The following is an 8,972-nucleotide window of genomic DNA, read 5'->3' on the forward strand; positions in this document are numbered from 1 at the left end:
CATATTATGATAGCCAGGATTTTTTTTGCTCATAGATTTTGGGTAGTTCAAGTATTCTTAGATTATCTCTTCTCAATTTATTTTCTAGTTTTTTTTCAATTATGTATATCATATTTTATTTTATTTTTTCAATCTTGATTTTGGTTTATTCTTTCATGATGTCTCATAGTCATTAACTTCTACTTACCCAATTCTAATTTTAAGACATTGTTTTCTTCTGTGAGCTTTTGAGCCTCCTTTTTCATTTTTGCTAATTCTACTTTTTAAGAAACATATTCCTACAATGGATTTCTGCACCTCTTATTTCATTTGACATATTCTTCTTTCTAAGGTGTTATTTTCTTCTTACATTGCTTTCAATTCCCTTCTTCATTTTTACACAGCCTCTTTTATTTCATTTTTGAAATCCTTTTTGAGCTTTTCTAGAGCCTGAGACTGATTCCCATTTTTCTTTGAAGTTTTTCATATAGCTACTTTAATCTCCCTCTCCTCTTCTGAGTCTGTGTCTCACTCTTTGTTGCCATAATAATTTTCTATGGTTAGGTGTTTTTCTTGAATGCTTGCTCATTTTCCTAGCCTTTTTCTCAACTTTTATTTTATCCAGGTTCAGAACCTGGAGCATTGGGGTAGGATGGGGGGCTTGCTGTTGGCTTATGCTGGTGCTTCTTGGTTTGACCTTGCTGCTGGGTGTGCTCCCCTCTCACCCCAGTGAACCAGCCCCTCTCTGCCTACCTTCCAAGTTGTTTTCTGCAGGATAACTGCTTCACTCCATCCTCTTGCTGGTTCTGTCCCTCCAGAACTCGTTTTGAAGAATTCTTTCAAAGCTCATTAGAGAGGATTCTCAATGTGGTTCAAGATTGCCATGCTTTTACTCTGCCATCTCAGCCTCCAGCATTTCTTTCCCCAAAGTGAGCATCCTGGATGAAGTTTTATCCCCCACATTGGCAAAGTAGGCACTCTAGGGTGAGAATTGTTGATGTACAGCAGCAAGAGCCTCAGGAAATGAAAGCCTCCACCCACCTTTAGCGCTGTAGCTACCCTCTGCCTGCCAAAAGACCTAAAACAGTGAAGCCCAACAGTACGGAACAGGGCGCGATCCAGCAGTTCTCCAGGATTACTGCCCAGCTGAGCCAGAGAGGTCTCTCCATAGAATAAGATAAATCTCCCAATTTCTACACAGGAGTTTTCTTTCCCGTGTGAAAATGCATCCCTTGCCCCTACCCCAGAAGCTGGCCCTCCATTCTCGGTCTTCTGGTCAGGGAGGAAAGAGCAAATGGGATTAAATTTGGGAGACTGTGCAGGCAAACTGCTAACCAGCCCCTATAGGCAGCTCTTGGCCTCGAAAGTTCTCCCCATGATGTGGGATGGCGGCAACGCATGGTCCCCATTATGTTATCTCAGAAGAATCAGGGGGACAAGTATGCAAGGAGCGATGGAAAGCCCTGTGGCGAGTGCCATTGGGCTGAGGCGTGCACCAATATGGCTTCAATATCAATCCTGTCATTGTTTCCCTTGCAGAAATGATCAGCCCTTTGGAGCTGGGTTCTATCTAGTTAGAGTTGGGGGGCTATGAAGAGGGATGAGATGCAGCGAGTTGTAGCAGCTTCAGACTGAAGCCCACAGAATCCTAGAGTTGGAAGGTAGTGTAGCAAGCGAAGCTGCAAAGATCGACTGACAGCCCTCAAGCCTGGATGTTTAAGAGCTGGCTGGGGGAAGATTGCACGTTGTTGGATCGTTTTTCACCCGTCTGTCTCTGAAGCAGGAGCTCAACACCGAAGCTGTGCATCGGAGAGGCTCCCTGAAATAACCATCTCTTAAGCTGCAGGCCTTGGATTAGCATTAAGAAAAGGTGGAGTGGGACCCCCCCATTCATCCTGGTGGACAGTGATTTGGCTGAGGATCCCTCTACTCCCTGGATCTCTTAAGGCCCTTCAACCGAATTCTTCAGTCTGACCCACCAAGGACTCTGGAACTGAGTGAGAATCTGGGCTCCCTGTTTGGACTTGAGCCTTTACTTAACTTGGAGATTCGCTTCGTTTAGTCAGAGTAAGACTAGTGCAGAAACTGGATCGGGTTAAGACTCGGGCTGGGAAATAGTCAGATGGTCCACCCTTCCCTTCCTTTGGTTAATAGAATTATGAATTTCCTTGTGTGGCCCCTTTCCTAAGCCTCTCCCCCTTCCCCCTACAATCCCCAAATGACAGCAGTAAATAAGGGCTGCTGAAGAGCACAGCACTCAGCAGCCAGCTTTTCCCTTGAATTGCTGGAAAGATTTGGAGTTATGAGAGACGAAGTAGAAAGAGAAAGATTCCAAGATCAGAGATTCCTATAGTGCAAAGTCTGGTGGGTTTGTTTGTTTGTTTTTCAAAATGAGGTCTATATCCGTTGAAATCAGAGAAAATCTTGCGCTCTAACCCCGCTGTCATCTCCACAAGCAGAGAGCAGATGAGGGCGCTTGAAGGACGGGCAGGGGAGCAGGCGTGCTCCCCAGAGGCTCCTTGGTCTGAAGGCTGGCGGACACATTTGGGTGCCCCTGAGCTTCTGGAGAGCCCCACGGGAGGGCGAGTGTGCACACACCCACAAAGCCGAGCTGGAGGACTCTGCACCCCCTCTTCATCGCCATCTCCCTTCACTCCCAGCTAATCCCAGCTTTGCCACGGGCCACATGCGGGGTCCCAAGGCGGGCGCCTCCCTTTCCTCAGTTGCTAGAAATCGGGGAGTTGGTCTAATCAGGCCCTAAGCTTTTTGCACAGCCCTGAATCCTTTTGGGAGGCAGCCTAGTGCCACCTCCGGATCCTTGGAACACGGTTTTTATGTCATTGAAAGACCCGGTCATTTTCCATTAGAGAAGAGCTAAGACTAACGTGGAGCCCAGCTGGGGGAGTCCTCGGACCCCGGGCTCAGGATCGCCACGAGCTCTTTCAGCACGAGGTCTTCTCATCCTGGGACAGGACAGAATGGAGGTGGCTTTGGCGAGCAGGTGTTAGGGTTACAATTCTTCTGAGAGTCTCATCTCCAGAGAGACTGTCCGTTTTTGATTAGGCCCGAATCGTAACCAATAGAGTGGCAGGCCGCTGGCCCTCTTGAGGATTAAAGACCTTGATGGGCCTGGATCAGGATCGAAGCTCATTTGGCCCTTCCCTTGACCATCCCAAGCTGTCTCTAATAGGTAAGTAGCTAATTAGCAGGTGGTCCACCCAACACCCACCTTCCCCATCCCATGTCAAGGGCTCCCATCCCCACATCCCCTTCATTTATTCACCAAATTCTGCTGGAAGGGACCCATTTCTAGGGATTCCTAAGAACAAAGAAAATGTAAAATAGGGACTCTGGATGGTGGCCCTGATTTAGGAATGAATCCAGCCTTGGAAAAGTAAATGCTCACACAGGCTGGGAGCTGGGTGGGGGCAGACAGAGGGGGTCGCCACCCTCTCCTCCAAGCGGCTTCTGTCCTTGCTTACGGGGCCCATCCCTGACCCCTGGCTTGACTTTAGCACTCGGAGTGGTCACTGGTGAGCCTCTCCCTGCCCACGGCTGTTCCTGTTTCTGCTGCTCAGGATAGCAGAGGTGCTTTCGGTTTTGTGCCCGGCTGGTTCGTGGGGGTCCCCAGGACAACCCTGGGAGGGGAGCGCCCTTAGCACGCCCTCTTCAGGGATGAGGAAACCAGAGCTGAGGCCCCGAGGCTGACTCCCAAGCCAGACCCTCCTGATGCCTCATCGAACACCTTCTCCATCCCACCAGGCAGGCTGCCATTGCACAGGCCTGCACATAATCTGTTGATAATCCCTCCGGGGCCGAGGATAGGCAGCCAGCGGCCGTAGTGTCTGCTGAGCCCTCAAAAGGAAGGGAGTGCAGTTGGGGATCCTCTGACTACTTGATTGGGTCTTGGGGAACACTAGCTAGGACCGATTAAGCCAAGGCCTCTTGGAAAGTCAATGAGTGACGAGTGAAGAGTTTCCTCTCTCTTGGGTCCGGTATTCACAGAGATCTGGGGGAAGGAGGGCAAAGAAGCTCTGCGCCCCGGAGGGGGAACCAAGGCCTGAGCCCCATTGCCCCGTGTCCCCTCAAGTGGGTCGTGTGGCCCCTCTTAGTCTCTGGTTCCTAATGGGCAAGACGGAGACCGGGCGTGAATGTGGAGCTCTTGGGACACAAACTGTCCACTGATACCCTGATGCTTTTTATGCTTGGCCTCAGAGGAAGAGTCCAGCAGGTCCACAGAGGAGAGCTCCGATGGCTTGAGAAAAAAAAAAACCAACCTCTGCAGGGGCTGCTGCTTCGTCCCATGGGGGAGGACATCGTAGTCTACATGGAAAACTGAGGGGCATGCTTGGAAGTCCGTACTCTGGGTTCACTTTAGAAGCAGGCTGTTCCCTCATGGAGGCTTTGAGGCTTTTTGCCAGAAATCCCCAGCCCTGGAGATGAGCACCAAAGAATGTGAGGAGGCCCACGAGCTCAGCTGGGCTGAGAGGGGACAGTTGGCCCTTTGGGTTCTAAAGAAAATGTCAGAAGAGGGCAGAATGGCGGGTCTGCAGCCAAAAGTGACGGTGAAAAGAAAGAAGAGATACCTGCGAAGGCGAGGAAAAGAAATCCAGCCACTGGACGAGCTTCCATTCTTGACAGCTTTATTAGAGGCTCTCAGAGTTTGACAGCAAGGACTCCGTCACTTCCTGGAGTGTTTGTACTCTAGGCTAAGATCCTGGGGGCCCTCCTTTCTCTCGGCTTCATTCTCATCCTCCTGTGGAATGGAATTGTGAAAAAGAGGCTGTATGCACTGGAAGGGACACTGGCAAAAGCCTAACAATTCGACTGAGAGGAAGAGAGCCTCAGCTCCTGCCTCCCAACCCGCTCACTGGCTTCTGCGCCACTCCCTACACCTTCCGGAGGGCCTTCTTGGTGCCTCTCCCAGCCCTACTCCCCATCTCAAAGGGCAGGTTTCATCCCTGCTCCCCAGAGGGCCCCGGGAAGGGCTCTTTCTCGTTTTGCTGAAAGCAGACGCTTTCCTTTCACGATTTGATGTACGATAATAAATCTCCCTTCGGAGACACTCTCGGCGCTGCCGAGGCATCGCGTCTGGCCCCATCTAGCATATTTTGCTGACAGCTCTGCCCATTTCCCAATTACTTGTCCCACCATCTGTTATCTGAAGATCAGTCAGGTCTAAAATAGGAAACATGAGCGTGTCAGGCTGGCCTGGGTTTACAATCTACACCTTCAGCTCGGAGAGGAGGGAGCATAATTCACCTGCTCCTGCTCCCTCCCTCCCTCCCTCTCTCCCCGGCAGGAGGGGGACTGACCTCCGAGCCCCTCCTCTCCTGGGGATGGCGAAGCACCTTGTGTCCAAAGTGAACAGCTGACCCCCCCCCCTCCCCAGCCAGAAACGAGGAGATGCTGCCAGCATTGCAGGAGCCAGCGGTGGGAGGCCCCGGGGGAGCCATCCTGTCTTCCCAGCCCTTCTGGGTTTCCAGATAAGAGCCTCCTTGCAGGAGGGAGGACCAAAGATAAGCATGCTTAGCTGAGCACAGGACCCAGAGGCCTCTCCTTCCTCAGTCCCACGACAGACACAACCCGGCTTCCACAGGCATGGTGGCATCCAGAGCCCGGCCTGCTGGTATCTGGCCCATCCCCAGCCCTCCACTGGTTCTGCAGCCTCTGCTTGGACTGGCTGGAGGTCCTAGAGCAGGAGAGTCCCGAGGGATGCTTGTCCACATCCCTCCCCCAAAGCCCAGTGATGGGGAGCCCAGAGAGAGCCAGAGCTCTGCCCGAAGGGAGGGAGGAAGCTGCCCCTGGGCTGCTGGGTGGAGGGGGGTGATGGGAGAAAAGGAGCACAGGAGGGAGGCGGAGGGGAGCAGGGACTGATTCTGGGGGTGGGGAGGGGGCAGCACGGAGCTCCCGGAGATGAGCGCAAGCCGGGAAGTGCGCGAGACTCCGTGCCTGCAGGCGGTGCAATAGGACAGGGAGGGGCCAAGAGGAAAGTCAGGAGGGCGCGATGCCAGAGGACGCAGATGCCGCCCAACATCCCCCGAGGGTCTACCCCATCTGAAGGGGTGGCGTGGGCGAGCCTAAGGCAGGTGCCAGAGTGGGCGGCGCCCCTGGGCATTTCTCCCATCGCCCGGCGGGGGGGTGGGGGGGGGCTCCTCCCTCCCGGTCTGGGCTAAGGGCTCTCCGTCGCCACAAGGTTCCCCATCTCGGCCCTCACCAGACCCTGCCTCTGCCGCGGACACACGGTCCGGGTCCGCTTTCATCACGCGGGAGGAGTGGCCAAAGGCAGGAGCCCAGCGGCTGCTTTTGGGTCAGGCCTGCAGGGAGCCTCCGAGCAGCTCTGCTGGGCACTGGAGAACAAAGGAAGCCTTTCCGAAGCCCTTGCTGAGGCCAGGACGCCGGGCAGGCAGGCCAGCCGTTCTCTCTGGGGCACAGGGCAGAGGGCTCCATCCCACTCACACCAAGCAGCCTGCTGACGCCGTGGGGTCCCCTCCCAGGGCACGGGGCAGAGGGCGGCCCTCCTGGGCCAGGGCTCCGTCTGAGGGCCTCCTGCCTGCCGCTTAACCAGTCACGGGCAGTTTTCTGAACGCCCGAGGAAGCGGGAGGGAGCTGAGGGGCACCTTGGAGAGCGCCTGACAGGCGCAGACCGCCTCTACCACCTGCCGCGGGACTTCCGGGCGGGATCAGGTGAGCCCCGCAGAGAGAACTTTTCTTCACTATTAGTACCGACGACCATGACCATACGGCCCCTTCGCGCGCTTTATAGATGTTCCTTTGCTACTACTAACTGGGGGCAGCCTGGTGGCTCAGTGGTCAGAGAGCCAGGCCCGGACATTTCCTGGACAACCCCCACGGCGGAGCCCTTCCCGCTCTCCTGCCTTGGAGCTGATGCTTCCTGTCAACTCTAAGACAGAAGAGAGGGCGGAGATTCAATAATCATAATAACAGCTAATGGTAATAGCACCGATTCAGCAAAGAGGGTTACAAATATGATTCTTAGCCCTGCGACGCAGGTACGTTTATGATCACTCTCTTACGCAGGAGGAAACTGAGGCAGAGAGATGAAGTGACTCAGCCAGGGCCATGCCAGTTGGTGTCTGAGGCAGGAATTCATCTGAAGTCTTCCTGATTCCGCACCCACAGCTCCAGCCCCCAGTCTACCTGGCCGGGAGGAAGGTGCTTCCCGCTTGACCGGAAGTGGAATGTGAGGGAGGTCACGTGGGGCCTGCCTGGATGTCTTCTGAGCTCCGAGGACGAAGCTCCTTCCATGGTGCCAAGAGAAGGTCGCGTCTCCTTCCGTAGGCCGCCATTTATTTCAAACGTCCCTTTGAAACCTGTGTGGGCCCTCCCGGAGCTTCCTGGGCACAGCCCTGAGGCACCACGTGAGTCTCGACCCTCGGGGGCGGAGCCATGGAGCTGCACTGCCACCCTAAGGCCGCCCAAGCCGCGGCATCTTTCCCGAACGGAATGGCTCTGGGCCTCGCCTTCGGGGCCCGGGCAGCAACTCCTGTTCTTTGTCCCTCTTGGATCCATGAAGGAGAAGCCCTGAACAACGCATGCTGGGGATCGAGGGCCAAGGAGCCCGCCGGACGCTGGACACGGACCCAGGCGCCTGCCTCGCCTCGCCTCAGGCGGCTGTCGCTGAAGCCCGCAGCCCGGCGCCACGGATCATGTTCTCGGTGACAGCCTTGACAAGTCTGACATTTGCTTCCTGGATCCTCAGAAGCGGCATCAAAAGGATGGAGCCGCTGGGACGGCCGGAGCTGACAGCCTCCCTTCCAGACGGCCGGCCTCATTAATTTGTGCTGCGGACACGCTGCAGTCCCTCGGTTCTTCCAGCTCACTTTTCGGGCTCCCAGGCGGAATGGGCTCACCCTGGGGTGGGGGGTCTCTGCAGAAACTCTGAAGAGGCCCCGGCTGAGACAGGGAACCTGAGGGGGTTTGTGGGGGCGCCATCTAAGGGGCAGCAGGGACAAGGGGGCTGCCTTCGACTAGGATAAGGGCCATGAAGATCCTTTCTCATCCCCATCATCCCCGGGCAGGCAGGCTGAAGGCCTCGAGGATGCTTCCCAATCCTACACATCCCCCGGAGCCACCCCCACTCCAGGAGCTCCGCCATGCCCTGCTCAGCCCCTTCCAATGCCTTCCCCCGAGCCTCCCCGTGTGAAGGGGCAGCCTGGCAGCCACATGCCCCATTTCCTTAGGAACAAAGTCCTGGAGGGATGCTCAGGGAAACCTTTGGGGCCATGACCAGGCCTTCCCTCTGGGGCAGCTCCAAACAAGGCAGGAAAAGCAAGTCCACGAAAGCCCTCATCCAGCCTCCTTCTCCAAGAGTCAAAGCAGTCCTCCCGCTTGTCTGATCCATCCTAACCCTGAAAGAAGTTGGAGGAGCCTCTGGCGGAAGTGCTGTCTGTGGCATCCCTCCAAGCACAAATGGCTGGGACCAAAAGCGACTGCATGATGGATGCCTATCCTGGGTTGTTGAAGCCTTCCCCTTCCATCTTAGAATCAATACTGTGCACTGGTTCCAAGGTTCCAGGGCCGAAGAGCAGTGAGGGCTAGGCCATGGGGGTGAAGTGACTTGCCCAGGGTCACCCAGCTAGGAAGTGTCTGAGGCCAGATTGGACCCAAAACCAGGTCTCTAGGGCTGGCTCTCCATCCACTGAGCTGCCCCTGAGGCTCCATCACTGATTGCTTTAAAGTCTCTCTTGACTAGTCCAGGAAAGACAAGTTACTGTAAGATTGTCCACACTGACAACCAAAGGCAGGCTCCTGCTTTAATAACTCGGAAAACAAAACAAGGCATGCTTGGGCAGCCATGAGGCTGTGTTAATGCCCAACATCTTCCACACCTTTAACCAAAAGGCACAAGAGGCACGTGGGAAAGTGATGAGGAGAAAACTGCCAGGCTGTAGAAGCTGATTTGGGGGGGAGGAGAGAGAGAGAGACAGAGAGAGAGACAGAGCCAGAAACACAGAGACAGAGAGACAGAG

The 8,972-nt window shown here is 54.8% G+C and overlaps 1 long non-coding RNA gene across 1 annotated transcript; it reads right to left on the reverse strand.

The window, feature by feature from the left end:
- Positions 1-260: 260 nt before the first annotated feature.
- LOC130454692 (uncharacterized) lies at positions 261-7,739 on the reverse strand. Its single transcript, XR_008912554.1, has 2 exons — positions 7,017-7,739; positions 261-4,735 (listed from the first exon to the last, which is right to left on the reverse strand). It is a non-coding gene; the product is annotated as an uncharacterized LOC130454692 (long non-coding RNA).
- Positions 7,740-8,972: the final 1,233 nt, after the last annotated feature.

This window comes from Monodelphis domestica, chromosome 5 (genome assembly GCF_027887165.1).
Source record: "Monodelphis domestica isolate mMonDom1 chromosome 5, mMonDom1.pri, whole genome shotgun sequence".
NCBI classification, from domain to species: Eukaryota; Metazoa; Chordata; class Mammalia; order Didelphimorphia; family Didelphidae; genus Monodelphis; species Monodelphis domestica.